At 44.6% G+C, this 17,306-nt stretch overlaps 1 protein-coding gene across 1 annotated transcript in view; it reads left to right on the top strand.

Moving 5' to 3' along the window:
* The first annotated feature begins 2,950 nt into the window (after window positions 1–2,950).
* plxna1b (plexin A1b) overlaps window positions 2,951–17,306 on the top strand; it is a 185,363-nt gene continuing 171,007 nt past the window's right edge. The window contains exon 1 of the mRNA XM_070840141.1: window positions 2,951–3,053. The gene's annotated coding sequence lies outside the window, so the exon portion shown is untranslated. The remainder of the gene's footprint in view (window positions 3,054–17,306) is intronic.

Here is a 17,306-nt window from a genome sequence, read left to right as displayed (position 1 = left end):
CCAACAGCCATGTGTAAATTTATTTAATATTCTCTGTGCTTTCAGCCCAGCTACTCGGCCTGTGCACTGTCTAGTCAAATCATGACAGCCCAGATTAATCTGGCTCTTTAAAAAAAAAAAAAACATTGCTGAGCAGCACAGACCAACTTTTGGTTGTTCTCTGTAGGTGAGAGTGTTGAAAAAAAGCATTTTATTTAAGCATCTTTACGCTGCTGTATCTTTATTTTGACTGTGTTATAATGCAAAGGAATTGACTGCCCATATCATTAGCTGTCGTTTGATCCTGGTTTGCACAAAGCTAACTTTGTACTCAGACTGATGTGTTTCATACCCCGTGAAAATATTCCCATGAGAACATACAGTAGGCCTGAAGTGGAACTGGACGGATGTGAACCGCACAAACTCAGGGCTAATCAATGTGTTAGTGTTTAAGTGTGAGATAGGGAGTGGCTTTGTCCACAGGCCTTTCACATGGTAAGTGAGGCTAATCTCTTCGTAGTACTATAGCCAAACCAACCATTTCAAATGGCAGACAGTGGGCTTTTGAAAGCAACTGAAAGCTGGGTGGTGTGATAGACTCAGGGGAAATTTCCTGGCGAGTACTGAAATTCAGCTGCTCTTTTATTCGCATAACACACGCAAATGTCTTTATCTTTCACAATCAAAAGTACACAGTCCCCCCCTACCTCTCTGAGACACACATACTTCCTATCTCTCTCACACACACACACTCAGTATATGGGGCCAGGTGGTGTGGTAAGTGCCAGATATTGCTCTCTGCTCTCCTGAGTGCAATTGGTAACCTGAGCTGCCTGTTTGAATAACTCAGTTACCCCAAAAGCTTCCTCGCTGCAGAGGCATCATGGAGCAGCGCCCGAAACACACTTTGTCGAAGCTCCCGATATTCACAGGCTGTTTGATGAGTATTGAAATCCAGCTTTCCAAGTCGCTTTGACTGTCTTGAGGTTGCTTATCACAGGGAAGGAGTAAGAATTAAAAGTTGGCTGGATAGCCTCACGGGCACGGCTCACATCCAGAATCTGTCATCAGGGTGTCACTCAGTGGAAGTTTGGCAGTGTGAATGTGTCAGCTGATGTGAAGCGACAGGCAGGCTCGGGGCCTCCTCATTTAATTACGAGATACCCCCCCCCTCCACCCACCCACCCACCTACTTCCCTTGTTTTTGTGGAACTCACAACCAAACCTGTCTCCCGTCATCTCACAGGGCGTTTTCTATTTTAACCAGCAGTCAAATTTGCTAACAAATTTTCTGCTGTTGACGTAAGCTGCGATGTTCTGCACCACTATGGGGCTGAATTGTGCCTGTCAGGGATTTATTCACTATCAGTGTCACTCAGCTGCCCTGCAAATATTTGTCGTCCCTCCTCTGCCCCTCCCACCACCACCCTCTCCTCTGCTGTTGGCCAGTTTTTATGCAAACTTGTGTTTTGTCCAAACTTTGAGTCAGAAAGGTGCTTTAACATTTATTTTTATGACCAAGACAGTTGCTATAATGATGATTTATACTTTAATGCTTTCATGATCAGTATTTGTTGTTTTGGCATTAATAATGTCTGTTATTCTACATGTTTGAGTTCTAGTTGATTTGTAAGGAAGGAAATTCTGTCTACTTCAACGTACTTATATGAAACAACTTAGACATTATGGTGACAGACTTTTCACTTATAAAACTAAATAATCACTTCTGGGAGTACTTGTACAGTGAATGTGAGCCTCCCACAAGATCTTTGTATGTCAGTTATGTCACTTAAGTGTCAGGTGTCAAAATGTGGAAGAGAGAAACTTGCTTTTGCATTTGCATTTTTTACCTGTCAAGAACTATTATACCTACAATATGAATGTAATCACTAAAACATGCACTAAATGAGTTTGAGCAATAATTCCTTCCCTGAGGGAACTGACTTTTGGTAGCACCACAGAAACAAAGTGTTTCATGTAAAAGTTTTAATGAACTTTATTTACTTTAAAAGTTAAAACAGACATCTGAGAGCATGAAACTGATTAATGACAATACAACTGAGTGCACGACTTCCAGAAATATAGTCAAATAATAATTAAGATAAGATAAGAAATAGTGAGTAAAATATGAATGAATAAGAGGTGTATAAAACTAGACTAAGAGAAACTAAAACTAAAATAAGAATGGAAGTACACAAGAGCAATTAAAGACAAAATCACAGCTAAGTGACAGCGACAGTGATTAATAGCTGCAGACTCAGTAAGTCTTTGTAAATGTAAACAGCAGACAAATGTGATGAAGTGATGATACTTACTGTTTGTCTATATTAATGTAGAAATGTAATGGAAATATAATATAGTATATAACATAATTACACAAAATAGTACAATATAGTACAGTATAATATAATAAGAGATACAGTTTAAGGAGAAATGCAGTAATATAGTGTCATATAGATAGATAGATAGATGGATGATAGATGGATAGATGGATAGATAGATAGATAGATAGATGGATAGATAGATAGATAGATAGATAGATAGATGGATAGATAGATAGATGGATAGATGGATAGATGGATGGATGCAAAGTTAAGTGCAAGTACACTGTAAAGTTGTCGTGCGGTCATGGATCAGGTCATTTAAAAGATGTTGGAAGGTGTATAAGTTGGAAACAACATATATTAATCACAATACATTGATAAACAAATATAATATTTAAGCTGAATACAACACACATGAGTGTGGGAAAGAAGGATAAGAAGATTGATGTCATATCAGACTCCCTGTCACACCTGCAGCCGGCCCGGGGGCGCCCTCTATGGACTCGGCGCGGTACTGCAGCAGCAGAGCGCCTCCTCCTCCTCCCCCTTCCCTCTCCACCCTCCCTCCTCCCTCCCTCCCTCCCTCCTCCTGCTGGAGCCGGAGTTGCATTCCTCTCCTCTCCTCTCCATTCACACGCAGGGAGCCGCCGGAGAGAGAGCACCGCCACTCCGTGACCAGCGCGGAATGTCCCCAAGTTTTGGGATTTAAAACCATGGCGAGGATATCGAGCCTCAGGATCACCTGAACCTGTAAGTACCGTGAAAACTCCGGCGGGGGCTTTTTTCTTCTCTCCGTGAGGAAGGAGCAGGTTTTCTTTTTTTCTTTTTTTTTTGGTGGAGCCGGCTGAAATATTTAGGTTACACCCCCCCCTCTCTCTCTCCTCTCCATTGCTCCGTGTGGTGAGTTTGTCGTTGTGTTTTCTCCCCCGTGTCCTCTGCGCTCTCCGCGTCTGGTTTCTCCACGAGTTTTGAAGAAGCTGGGGGACTCCAACCAAACCCAACCGCGAACAGAGGGGCACGGAGAGGAATGTGTAGAGCAGCGCTCATATCCAGTTATTTAGGTGTGTGGAGGCTGCTGGTGGTGTTGGTGTGAGCGGTGCGTTCAATGCGCGCCCCGGTGTGACCACCAGTCGGATTGATCCACACCAAACTGTAAAACTGCGGGTGTTGTGGGCGCCGAACGAGGCTTTAGGCTGCTATGTTAATTAGTATGGACGTTTCTTTTTTAATTATTTCACCATAAGCACCTGGCGCTTGAAAGTAAAAAAAAATTGGTGGTTTTTCTTGCAAGGATTTGGTGCAGTGTGAGGTGAGTTTCTGCGTGCTTGGAGAACGTCAGCTGTTGTAAGAAATAAAAAAAAAAAATACTTCTTTCTCTTCTGGTAAAGCTTCAGTGTTATCTGTAGACTTGCACCAAAAGAAACCTCCGGTGTTTGGGGACCAGCTAGCAGGCTGGTCCGCCTGCATGGCTGTTGCATTGCCCCTGAGGAGGAATGCCACCATCCTCACAGGTACTCACTGTCGCCTGGATAAATAATCCCCGGACGAGGCTGAACAGTCGCTTTCCTGCTTGTTTATTTAGTCAGAATTGAATGCCTGCTGTCCGGCTTTCTTAAATGGACCTAAGGGAGGAGTTGTGTTGGATTTCTCCAGGGATGTGCCTGCTTTTAAAAAGGAAAAAAAAAAATCGATTCACCTATTAGCTTTGAAATAATTAGAAATGGTGTAAAAAGAGCGTTAATCTGCACACGAATGAGAGGCAATTTGTGAGCTTTGTTATTCGACAGCAATTGAATTCCCCCTTTGAGCAGGGATGGAGTGCTGAGGGCTGTCTGTGGGTGTGTGGAGTGCGCATTGGCTGTCAGCTATTGAAAAGGCTCTCATTGCTCCATCGGATTCTCCTCAGTTTTATTTTATTTATCTTTTTTTTTTTTTTTTTTTAATCAAATCCTGGTTAACCAAATTAGACTACCCACCCTGACCCGGCACACTGCGTGAATTCATTTGGAGCCCGTTTTAAATATGTATTCATGAATCATATTAGATGAGCAAAGGCTCAGACATAATTTTAACCTTTTTTTAGTGGGAGGAGGAGGAGGAGGAGGAGGAGGAGTGGGGCCAGACTAGAGCCTGTCATAAAAAAGAATCACTGCAATGTTCAGTTCATATTTAAGTTTTTTTTGGATTCTTCAGACAGTTAATACAAACCCAGTGGTTTTGCTCGGTGTATTTTGTCCTCTGTGGCACCACATGAACGCCCCTATAAGACACAGGCGCTATGTGACTAACGTAATGATGCTTTATCATAAGTGACATGACCCAATTTTTGCCTCAGTTCGGTCAAGCAGCAGCTTCTTTATTGACAGCTCAACGCCGTGACCAGCATTCACATGCAAATGATGTGGGATCTGAACCGTGGCATGAGTGTTTGTTTAAGAGGTGGTGCCCGAGTCACGGCTAGAAATCACTCAACCACAGGCTGACTGACATGTCGCTGACCACACAACAGTAGTGTACCCAAGTTGTTCGATCAAGACGAGCTTTACTTTACAGGAGCGCGTGTGACTGGCAGCAAGGAGTGGCAGCCATGTAACCAAACACAGTGATGGCTCTCTTTATGAGAGGATTATATATCGCACACTTTTTTTTAAAAAATGTAGCAGACAGCCTGGAAATGACAAAATGTTCTAGGTTGTTCTAGGCCCCTGTGAAAAGAGCTACTAGTGATTATCCAGGGGAGAACCACAGATCATAATGACATTTGTACGTGCTTCACACATGCCCAGCCACGCATCCTCATGTGAGTTTAAATCACAAGAGAATTGGGGAGAATCTGTGAGAAGCAATCGCACCTAGATGATTATCCTTTCATGCTTTCAAAAAGTTCCCGTCAGAAAAGAATTTGTTTTTTTTTCTTCTTTTTTGCAAAACTATGACCTTGCATGGCATTTCACATGAAAGCTGGCAACCCAGCCAGAAAATTACAAGCAATTTGCCTCAATCTTCCCTAATTATGATACAGATCTGCTCCACAATAAACCAGCAGTGTCATGAATTTTGAAAGTCTGCCCTGTCCAGTCTGGCTGCTGCCGTGAAGGGTAAATCTGTGATGTCCAAACTTTGGAATTCGAGCTGACATGTGCACTTTGCACCCCTCTGGTCCTGCCTTTGTGTGGCTCGCCTCCCCGCTGCATTCCTCTGGACTTTTCAGTGAGCTGCATATTTAAGGTCTAATTAGATTGTAGATGGATGACAAAGCAGAAGAGTCGTGTTCAAGTGAGAACTGAATCGCTACTTGGCACTGCAAGAATGGCCCTAAATATTTAGTTTAACTGCATAGAGCGATGGAGGAGTTTTAGAAACGGGAATCAAAGGAGAGGATTTGAAGTCCATCGCACTCACATGGGACTTCCTCAGCTGGTGCGAAGAACTGTTTTCTTGGGTCATTAAAATTGCTCATATATGTGAAAGGATTTTCAATGCATAATTGTATTCTTTAGGGTATACTGTAGTATGATTCATTGCTTCCATGTGGCGAACGATACACACACTGTATTCACGCACACAGTGTTTGTGTGTAGACTGTAAAAGCCAGCTCCTCTCCCAGTTTCCCGCACTGTTCAGCATTTTAAACCAGTGTGACATCCTCATCTTTAGGCATTTCCTCTTCTCACCTTCTCTCTCTCTCTCTCTCTCTCTCTCTGCCTACTCCTCTGCTGTTCTTCCTGTCTCCAGACTTGTGCTGCCACTCAGGCTTTCTCTCCCAGTTTTCCTCCCCTCGCTCTCTCCGTCTCTCGCTGTCAGGAGGACCATCGCCGTTTGCCTCCATCCTTCCATCATTCCATCCTTCCACCCCCCCACTAAGTTCTCTGTCGGTGTTTTCCTTATTTTCATTTTTCTGATCTGTCTCCCCGTTCTGCCTTCCTCTCTCCTACACGCTTGCTCTTTGCATACTGGTTCTCTCCTCCCTCCCTCCCCCCATCTCTCTCTTCCTCTCTCTAGAGAAGAGACTGAGCACATGTAAGGCCCACCTCACTCTTCCATCCTCATCCTCCGTCTCTCTCTCTCTGTCCAGATTCTCTGTCGGCAGTCCCTCCAATTCCGTTTTTTGGACCAGTTCTCGTGTACATTTCTGTGGGGATGACAAGTCTTCATAGCCTCTCGGTGCCTGTCCATTGCTGCTTCTTGGCTCAGTGCATGAAGAGGCATTTACTATCATTGAAAAAGGATCCCATCTCAAACCGACACAGGGGTTATGTCACAGAGTGTCAGACACATCATGGTCTAAACTCCCTCCCCTGTGTACGATTGAGGGCTTCTTTGGCACAGCAGCGCTGTAATGCAATATCTGCTTTCATATTGTAGCCGGTGGAGATGGCGTGTTTTTATTACATAAGTTTTCATTTGTGTCAGTCTTGCTAAAGAGGTTTGCCGCGTTGCTGGCGCTGGTGCTCAGACTGCGTTTTATCCAATCTGTGCCCGTCCGTCTTTTTGCTCTCTTCTAACACCTCAGTGTATCTCTCCTTCCTTCCACCCTTCTTTCTGCCACATCCCTTCCTGCTTCTCCATGCTGTCACCCCTCCATCTCTTTCTGCGCCATGTCCCATCCTCTCGCTCCCTCTATTTGAGTGTTTTTACTTGGTCTCTCTGGGGTTTGTGTGGCGCCCCGAGGCGAGGAGCCACACAGCAGCAGCAATATTAAAACGTACTAAAGAGGGACCAGCAGCAGGGCTCTACCCGAAGGCCCTGTCGTGTACACGCATCCACAGACACACACACACACACCACAGCGAACACCTCTCCAGCCGACAAGCCTTAATATGAAATAAACTCACTCGCCAATACCTGGCGGGCCTGTCTTGACTGACTGCTCAAATAGGAATGACCTCCATTTGGCCCGAATAAGAAGCTGGGATTGAGAGTCAGTGGGCGGTGTTGAACTGCAAAGTGCCGGTGCATTTCGAATCATATGAAGAGGTGAGTTTGCAGGTGAGCCAGCAGTATAAACCCTCATCAGTGCCAATCAGACGGGAATTTAAAGGCAGACTGATCTATCTGCAAGCTTCATCACATTTTTAAGAAGGAGGATGCGCTCAGGGCTAGCAATTTTATTTTGGTCTCTGGAAACTGCTCGAATTAGAGGAGATGCATGAAGACAGCGCCAGCATGGAGAATTTGAAATGAAAGCTTGCTCTGTATTGTTTGATGACTTGACCTTCTTAAAAAAAGATTCCTTGTTGCCTCCCTCACTTCAGATGTAGCCAAATAAATATGGCCACTGTGGTGGCAGAGCAGAAATTTCCTCAGCCAGAAAATGGGTTTTTTTTTCTTTGAGGAAGCAGCCTTAGTTTCTCTGTCTCTGTCGTGCTCATCCAAGTGAACTGTCTGTTATGTATAATTAATTTTCTCCTCTCTCCCAGTTTATTTTTATCGCCCACTTTTAACCATTCCTTCAAAGGACCCCTCCCCCGCTTCCGTCCTCCACAGTGCCTGCTGAAAGTGACAGCTGCTCGGGTACGGGGGATGCTTTTTGAAGAAGGCACTAAAAAGGCCACTCACTCAAGACGACTTGGAATAGAAAAATCTCTGCCGCTCTGACAGTATCAAAAACATGCCTGCTAATCTTGCTGCAAATTGAAAATAAGCTCAGTCTCCACTGTAGTCTGTGCCGCCTGTTGGGGAGCAGAATTTACATGGTCTTCTTTTGTTCAAAGGGTTGTTGATTAGTTTGGTTGAAATGTAAAGCAGTGCGGTGAGATTGACTTAAGTAGGGCACAAAGAAATTCTCTTGTTCACCAGTTTGCACTCACTTCATGTTATTGACAGGAGCGCTGCATTATTTTCTTGTAAAATCAAATGGACAGTCTCTTATAATTTGTGGAGTTGGCTCTGATCCAAACCAAAGAGTCGCTGTCATTGGTTGTATTGGACCCTCAGCCCCTGGCACGTCACCACTGAGATTGAGTTACGGTCATTCTGAAGGTTCTCCTTGAAGGTCCAAAGACACGGTATTGACCCTGATTCCACTTCTGACCCACTGGCCTTGTGTAGAAATCCCACCACCCCCACAGCTAGTGGGCACAGCCTCAGCATATAAGTTTTCCCCCCAGGCATGCTGATGCTCCTGTCAGCATCCTGTCCATCTCCCCTCAGACACTGACTCAGACAAGCAGCTTCAGTCCCCGATTTGCATGGACATAAAAAATGGCTTCTCTTGTTGCATTTCCTCCTGAGAAGAAGAGCTGTGGGCTGCTATCGACCAGGAAGTCACAGTTCCTTCCTGTAACATAAGACACAACTATACCTGTCATCTGTATTTTCTAATTTTAGTGCTAAAGGACGCTATAGTCAGGGCTCATTAGTACAGAGCTTTGCTGAATAATCGATTTTGATTGGTCAATTATGGCATTCTGCAATCTTATTTCTGTATAGCAGATTGTTGCCATGGCCGTCATTCTGACAGCAGAAGCAATAAAACGATTTTTAAATCAATAAAATTATTTTTAAGTCAAATTTTTGTATTAAGTGGAGTGATGTACAGCAAGCGGCAGCCATTACGGCAAGATGATCTCTAACTTATTTTATCTTTTTAATGTAAAAAACGGGGATCTATCAGGTTTCTTTTGGTTGTTTGGATGTTTTTAAAGTGGACCGTATACAATTCTGCCACTTTGTTTGTTCCTACTTACATAGAAGGATGTTCTTGCGTAGTCAACAGCTCGTTCGTGGCCCATGTCTCTCTGTCTCTACTGCTATAATCCAGTTTCTGAACTGTGCTCGTCGTAAGAGGATGTTGTTATTGTAAACCATGGTGATAACATATCGATTAAAATCGTTTGCTTCTTTGGAAAAGCTTGAATGTAAACAAGCATGAACTACAATGTGTGATGGGCACAGTGCACTTTGTAGTGTGGTATTGGTATACACAATAAAGTGTCACATTACAATAATATTTTTGTCACGTGAGAATACGGCAGTGCCAAAAATGTTGGGATCTAGTTGGGGCCGTCACCCATACCCAATGTTTGCCATTGTAGGTTCCCCTTGAGCAAAGAACCCCAAATTCCACTGGTTCAGCGGGACATAAGCAGATTTTTGAGTGGATTGTGTCTGGCCCAGTCTGTCAGTATCATCGGCGGAAAGTGTGTGTTGCTGATGCTGAGATAGTCTCAGTTTAGATGAGGGAGCCTACTGGTTGTTTACCATGCTCACTAGAGTCTGTCTGCCTCTTCAGGCATGTTTGGCTTGTTAATGAGAACCACTGTGTGAGAGAGGAGCCGGCGCACTGTGGGTGTGTGCCTTTGCATGTATTTGCATTGAGATAAGCAGTGCACCGTCAGTGTGCATTTGTTGACGCGCACATTGTATTTAGGAGGATGGTATACAGGATGCTATCTGAACGTGTTTGTGCATGTACGAGCATGAGAACTCCTCAAGGTAACACTTTCCACCGCTGAGGAGATGAAACGGGGAAGAGTTTACACAGGCACGTAGCCATTTATTTTTGTGATCAATGTTAATGGTGCAGCAACTCATAATTGCTCACTTGTTTTTTTTTTTCTCCCTTTCTCAGTCTCTGGATCTCCCACTTTGTCATTCCTGTCTTCCATCCTTCGCCACCTGCCTTCTTGCACACACACCCTCCTGGTTTCTGTAGTATTTACCAAGGGGAATCTTGAATAATTCAGGTGGTCTATTCTCCCCAGCCCTGTAAATAAGACTAATAGAAGGCGGGCCTTTGAAGAGAGCCACTTGCCCAGAGAAAGCGTGGCCATGGGCTAGCCTATAAATCAGCTAGCTGCCGGTCTGGCCCTTTTACTGCGGCTGTGTTGTGGACTTGCCAACAACAACCCCCATGTTAGCGAAAGGACGGACAATCTGTGTGTAGGGAGTGTTGATGATGACCTCTGATCAGAGCAGAGCAGCTCGCTCTTTTACTTATTCCAGAAAGGTCAAAGGTAGTATGGTGATTTCACCCCCGAGGCAGTGGTGGCGACACTGAGAAAGCACGTGCACGTGTGTGTAGGACACAGGTAGGATCACTCTCCCTCTCTCCTCCCTTAGTTGCATTTTGGCTGGTGTTTGAGTGTGTGCACACTCGTGCATGGATATCCGCTCCATGGCTCATAAACCACACACTCTGATGTCAGCACCTGTATGTGTATTTACCAGATGGAGATAAGTGCTCATTTATTCATTTTGTTTACCACTCACTTTTTCCCTTGAGTGTCTGGCGCTGTTTAGATGTGGGCTGGTGCTTCCAGCTAGTTTGGTGTTCGTGTCTGTATGTGCGTGTGTGGTGAGGTCTTATGCAGGCAGACACTTCACAGAAAACCAGTAGATAAGGGAAAAAAAACATGTTCACTTTTCAGCTTAACAGAATGGTCAATTAGCTTCCTTAATTCCTCTATGTGATCCCACTTCAGCTCCAAAAATAAGGGTAGATTTTGAGTGGCTTTAGCCCTAAATCACTTTGGAGCACTTCCCAAGATCTCACCTCCGCATGTTTAACTCTCAGTAGCCACTTTTCCACAGCAGGGCCAAGAGGGACCTGCCAGGTTTTCGGGGCCAGCTCAAAACTTTAGTAAGCTCTTTCTGAAAGCAGTATTAATTCATTTGAAACCGTATCCCAGATGCCAAATGATTTCTGTCAGTAACGGACGTCCAAAAGGACCGCAGAAATGTTATTTTGAAGAAAACTGGAACGTAAATAATAGTGCAAGAGTCTTAGGCTTCATAAGAGGAACAGGGCTACTTACTCTACAGCCCTAATCACAGCGTTATGTCTTTGCCTGAGAAATTGTTTGGATTCCTGGCATCCATTGCCCCCTGCTTACGGTGAAGCCAAAGTTGTCAAACAACAAATGTAGTCTGAAACTCCCCTTAAAACTGTGCTGAAGCAGCATTGAATCCCCTACACCTCCTCCCTCTACTGCCTCCTTTTCTTTCCACCGCCTCTTTGTCAGCTCCCTCTTTTGTACTCATCTCAAAGGGTTAAAGAGGGAGAAGTGATGAGTGGCCCGCATAGTCTGGCCTCCATTGTACGTTGGCATTGTGCCACTGCATAGCATGTCGACCATAGACACATGTACAAGGGACTTTTCTCTATTCACAGGAGGTACAGTTACCCTGTAATACTACCCTCACCTCCTGCAAATCAATGCAAATACTTTCCAAAGGTTAGTGGCATTAGCAGGCTCATGATAACACTGACATTTCATAGACGGCTCAATGCAAAAGGGCCTCAAATAAGGTTTAAAAGGTTTACTCTTGCAAATCATTGCTTCTCTCTTGGTGTAAAACCTCCTTCGAGGCATTGCTGAACAGCTTGTAGAACCGTCTTCTAACACAATTACGTTTAGACAAAAGTTCTGGGATGCTCCTGAAAGACCGGTTGTTTTTCCTCCACTCCCTCAGTGGAAACATGTGCTCGAGGACTATAAAACCTGTTTCCCTCCCTTTCCTCCCTTACATAGCTTGTTAAGGGGAAAACCACTCGACTGCATGTTGTGCAGGACATTGGTGGCTGCTCAGCCTAATTCTTTCAACAGACCTGGGTTACCTCCATGCTGTAGCCACACAAGTCTCCGGGGTGCCTTTAAGTCTCCTCTCCCTCCGTGACCCCCTGTGGAGGAGACGCAAGCAGAGCAAGGGGACTCTGGGAATAAGTACTACAGGCCAGACAATGGTGGACCAACGGGAAGGGGGGCGGGGTGTTGATTGTAACCAGAATTAGAAGAAGAGCAGGAGGAGGAGGGGCGGGAGAGGGGGAGGTCAAAGGTTAGACTGATCCCTACTTTAAAGGTGGAGTGGGGCCACGCAAGTTTTATTGCCTGGGCCCTCATGTTGCTTTTTTACTCAGCCTGGGGTGGACTTCTGAGCTGCTACTGCGTCACGGGGGAGGGGCGTTTAGGTGGGTGTGAGTGTGAGCAACACATTGCTATCCCATGATGGCTCCAGTTGTGCTCGGTGACCTCTGACCCCGGCCTCCTCTCCCCCTACAAGGGGCTGTCACATAGGTCAGCGGTGTGCCAGCTCCCACGTGAAGAGAAAAAAGGTAGTAAAGATCGTGATAAAGTGTTGCTGACTATTTTAGAGTTCGCCCGAGCAAGCCTGTACTCACAGCTGGTAGATTTGCTGTGGCGGATAAGGAGGCAGAGCATGTGATGAGGCAGCCAGCAAACATGAAGGAATGTGTCAGCGATACCATTCAGCTCTTGTCGGGCCACCGCATTCCAAACGAAATGGGGTGTGTAACTTGTGACTGGTGTGATGTGCTGATGCGTGGCAGCTGGGAGGAGTTGCTTCCTTTCTCTCCTAGCCTTTCTCTTGGGGCCATCCTCCCCCTGCTTCACCAAGATCCACGATTTCCTTGGTTTCCAATGGATGTTGAGGAATGTAGCTGTTCTGGTTGATCGGCTTGGCTCTCCATTTTTACCCGAGTGTGACCTCATTTGGCTCTTGAGATCAGCGTGACATGGCCCCTGGTGCACCAGCAGACTCTCTCTGCCTGCCCTCTGACACATGACAGATAGTATTTGTCCAAGTGGCACTTGAGGCAACACTGAATGTTGAGTGTATCTTGCAATATAATGGCATAAAGCTGATGATTAATTTTAGAACAAACAAACGGGGCATACAAGGTAACATTTTTAAACCAAAGACATCATTAAGCTCAAACATAATTTAGAGTCGGTTATACCAGACTTTTTCTTTCGCCCAAACTAAGACACATTTCAGAGCCATTGCCACATGTGCTGTTCATGGCACAAGCTGTTTTTAGCTCATTCAAGAGGCACACCTCATCCTGCCCTCGGCAATCAGTGCTGCAGTCAAACTTGGCCACAGCACAGACACATTTTCAAAAGTAGCCCGTCTCCCAGTCTGCTTGTAGCTGCATCAACATAAAAGCCTTGAGCGTTTAGATTTGTGAAAAGGGCGGGATAGGAGAAATCTGAACAAAATGATGCCAGAGCCTGCACCTCGGCCAGAAACGGCTGAGGGAAAAGGAGAAGACAACAGCGGAGTGAGGGAGGGGACTTGGCAGCACTAGCTTACTCAGAACAGCAACAAGGCAGCTCGCACCAAAGAATAATAAATAATGTTGCAGAGAGACTCTTGTGTCAAAAGCATGGGGGAAGAAAAAGAGAGAGTGTGGGGAAAGAAGGATGACAAAAACTCAGAGAAGCTGAGTCAAACTTTAATTAAGGACTGAATGCAGCACTGGAACAGCTGCTGTTGCTTGTGCCACCCCGTCACACTGGCTTTACGGCTTTTTTATTTGAAAGCCAAACAGATGTTAAGAGGGGGTGGCGATTTTATCGGACGAGAAGTTTGGTTTCAGGGAAGACGAGGAAATTAAACTCACCCACTCTTTAGACTGGTGATTTCAGGGAATTAGTTTTAAGGTCTGCTGGTCACAGCCATGATGAGAATGACCCTGTGATATCTTGTTAGCTACCCCACATTACAGTGTGATAGAGTCATGGTAGAGGCATTAGAGGCATCTCCATCTGTGTTGAAGTGCTACCCAGGATAATAACATTGTCTCCAAATTCTAAACTGTATTCTGCATTCAGTGCTCTGCTGTTTGTTGTAGGGGTTGGACCTTTTTTATGTAATCATAATATAATAACTATAGATAATTACCATCGTTATGGGTTTCTTGCTGACCTAAATTTACTGAAAGTTACTTGAAATGATCAGAATCCCATGTAATTGGAGAATAGCTATGACAACCACCTAATCCGGCATGTGGCCAATAAATCAGCCTACACAGCAGTGCAGAGTCAAGGATTGAGTATTTAGTACAGACACCAGACATTAGCCAAGAGGAGTTATAATACCTTGATGTATTACAGGATAACTCCGGTATTTTTCAACCAGGGCCATATTTTTACATATTTTGGGTTCGAAATAACTGGTAGGAACAAAAACTATGGAACTAGTTCAGTAGATCGCCTCTGCAGACAGCTGAGAACAAGCGGTGAACAGGCAGTGATGGCTGCAATGTTATTCTTCAGGGCAATTGTGCAAGAAAGTTCGTCCACTTAAAGTGCTTCTTCCTTTTGCCTCTGACAAGTTCAGATTGTTATTTGAAGTGTGACCACATAACGGAAGTGATCCCTACTGAAATAGGCCTGTAAGATCATTTTTTACGTCACCACAGACAGTCGTCGTATCACGCCATTTAAAACCACCAGACTCAAAGTTATTAAGTGAAACTTGTTCGCCACCCATTCTTGGCGATCTACTGGACAAATTTCAAAAGTAAATTTGTCATTCTCAAAGTTTTATTCACTACTTTTTAATTTCTTGTAACATGCAGTAGATTTCAGGTTCCATCGTTCAGTCCTAGCCAGTCATTCCTCCTGTGATATTGAGCTTTGTGCCATAGTGAGGGTTGTGGCATGTCAGCCGTGTCCACTGGGGCTCACAATGTATGTCATACTTTCAGGTTATTTTCTCACCAGCTCGCACTCTGGAGTTTCAGTCTTTCCCCCCTCTGATCCAAATGTCTGTCATCAACTTGGAGAGATCCCATTTGGTTGGGCTCACTCAACCTCCTTTATCAGCGTGTCTGTCTCTCCCGCTCTCTCCCTCTTCCTTTCTCATTCTGTCACTCTCTTACGAAGGACGTGATGAAAATGGCTGTTTAATCATGCAGAGAGGTCAACCAATCAAAGGGCCAGGGCTGAGTGATTTAAGGGCCTATTCCAAGCACAGCTGGAGGGAGAGAGAGAGAGGGAAAGAAGAGAGGAGGGGAGGAAGAGAGAGGTTGGGGTTTGATTGCTGTATGGCGCAGGTCACCTCTCATCCACTTACTACTGGTCTCGTTTCCCCAATAATTGCCCCTGATAGATTGATGTATAGCCAGTGAGATGAATGGACAGAGTGGGTAGAGGGCAGATAGGCAGAGAGAGACGCGCACATTAGCAAGCCGACCCGCTGGTGATGAGATACGTACACACTCCAAGCTCACACGACCTCATCAACAGCAGTATAGACCCACGTCTTCCTCCCATTAACTTTGGCAGGCCACTTCCACTGCAACTGCCGAGCCCCTCATACACACACTCATACCGTCTGCAGACAGGGCGGTTCTCACCTGAATGTCAATGGGAGAGAAAGACAGATGGTTGGGAGGGCCAGTGGGAGTAAAGACAGACAGAGGTGGTGATCGTCTCCTGTCTTCTGTGTTATGCTTCACACAAATCCCCCTTAAAATGAAATTTATGATAGATATTGTGCACAGAGTCAACCCGGATTTGACAGCTTGAACCAAACTCACAGGAAAAATCAAATTTTGTTGTCATGCACGCCAGACCCAGGTCCTCTGCTGCAGCTTCATACACATTAAAAGCAGACTTTTACAAGGGCTCGTATAATTCTGTGTGCTCAACAGGATTATCACGTTTCAATGTCATTACGGTTTTTTTTTTTCCAACAAGTGCGGACTGACTTATTATTTCTTTAAGTGGTCACCTTATGAAAAGTTACTGAAATGGATAGTAGCATCTAAAAGAGTGGGATTTATAGGCAAGAGGCAGCAGGTGGGTGCCAGCATAAAACCATATTAAGGTTGTAGAAATTATAGGTTTACTGAACCAAGTGCACAGTTGCTGTAGTAAACTCCATTCATAGTTTACTATTCATGGACCTGCAGCTTTTGGACCATTGCAGAATTATTGTGTTTCTGTGTGCTAGTGGATCTCTTTCTCTTTCTTTTCTCTTTCTAATGAAAAAAATAAGAGCCAATAAAATGTACTCATACGTGATGTGATGGTAACTGAGGTGACGATGTGTTCAACATCAGCAATGGAAGATGTCTTGTGTTATTGATTTAGTTCAGCCAGTGGTTGATTGCTATTTAAGTTCCCCTAACATTTAGAATTTAGCAGCCCGTATGCTTGTTGTGAGCAACTTGTGGAAATGGAGGTGTAACCCTTTGCTTGCTTTGCCTGGAAATCCTGCGTCGTCTTTTCACACCAGCGTTTCGAAGAAAGATTGAAGGGAATTTCACCAGGTCCTGACAGGGGTATTGTGTGATCAACTTTATTGAGTCAACACTATTGACTTTGGCTCCTGTTCACTCGTCACCCTGACAGTGCAATTTTCCACAAGGTTTCTGGGTGAAGCTGAATGTTTGAAAGGGAAGTCTGTCACCCCTGTCCTGTATTTTCTGCCTGACTGTCCAATGTTTCCTCTTGGATATTTTTCAGCGGCAGGGAGAAAGGGTTTTGTCGTATTTGGGTGATGCGTGTGTGCTGCTGCCGTACATGGGTGATACATGCTGGTGGTCGGCGTGAATATCAATAGGTACAACAAAGTTTAGAACATATTCATCGACATATATTTATACATAATGACATTTCCCTCTCTTCAAAACTTTGAGGCATAGCTAAGAACCTTCTGACCTTTCCCAGCCAAAGTAACGGCACCTGACATCATTGACAACAGGAGAAATGTTTTAACAAACTCATCTGAACACATTATTGATATTAAACATCATTATTAGCCATGAATATTGATATAGTATACACTGCAAATGTTTATTGAAACTGTAAAATCTACCTAACTTAACATTATCTAGTTAAATTGACCCTTTTTCTTCTCCAGTAACAGAATCCTGTCCTCTCCCTGAGGGGAAAACGCTGTTGTTTATTTGGTTGTCATGACTTTGCGATTGAATGACGTCCTGTCACTGTTCCAGTTGCTCATCCAATAAAGTGGAGAGGGCGCGGACGACCATCGGTTTGACTTCAGCCCCGCAGACTCATGTGATTACGACTTTCTAACATTTCATAAAATTCTGAAACAGCAGCGGCAACGGTTGTGGCGGACCGCTGCTGCAAAATGTTTTACAATGGAAACACTGCTGTGTCTCCTCAGTCTTTTCCTCTTCTCTCTCTCCTTCCTGTTACTTTCCTTCACTGTGTCCATCTCCCAGCAACCTGATTACTTTCGGTGGCCTCACATCATCTTTACACTGTGACTAATCAG

This window comes from Pempheris klunzingeri, chromosome 2 (assembly GCF_042242105.1).
Source record: "Pempheris klunzingeri isolate RE-2024b chromosome 2, fPemKlu1.hap1, whole genome shotgun sequence".
Lineage (NCBI taxonomy): Eukaryota > Metazoa > Chordata > Actinopteri > Acropomatiformes > Pempheridae > Pempheris > Pempheris klunzingeri.
The sequence above is the reverse complement of the archived record's forward strand: the minus strand, read 5'-3'. Positions and strand labels throughout refer to the sequence as shown.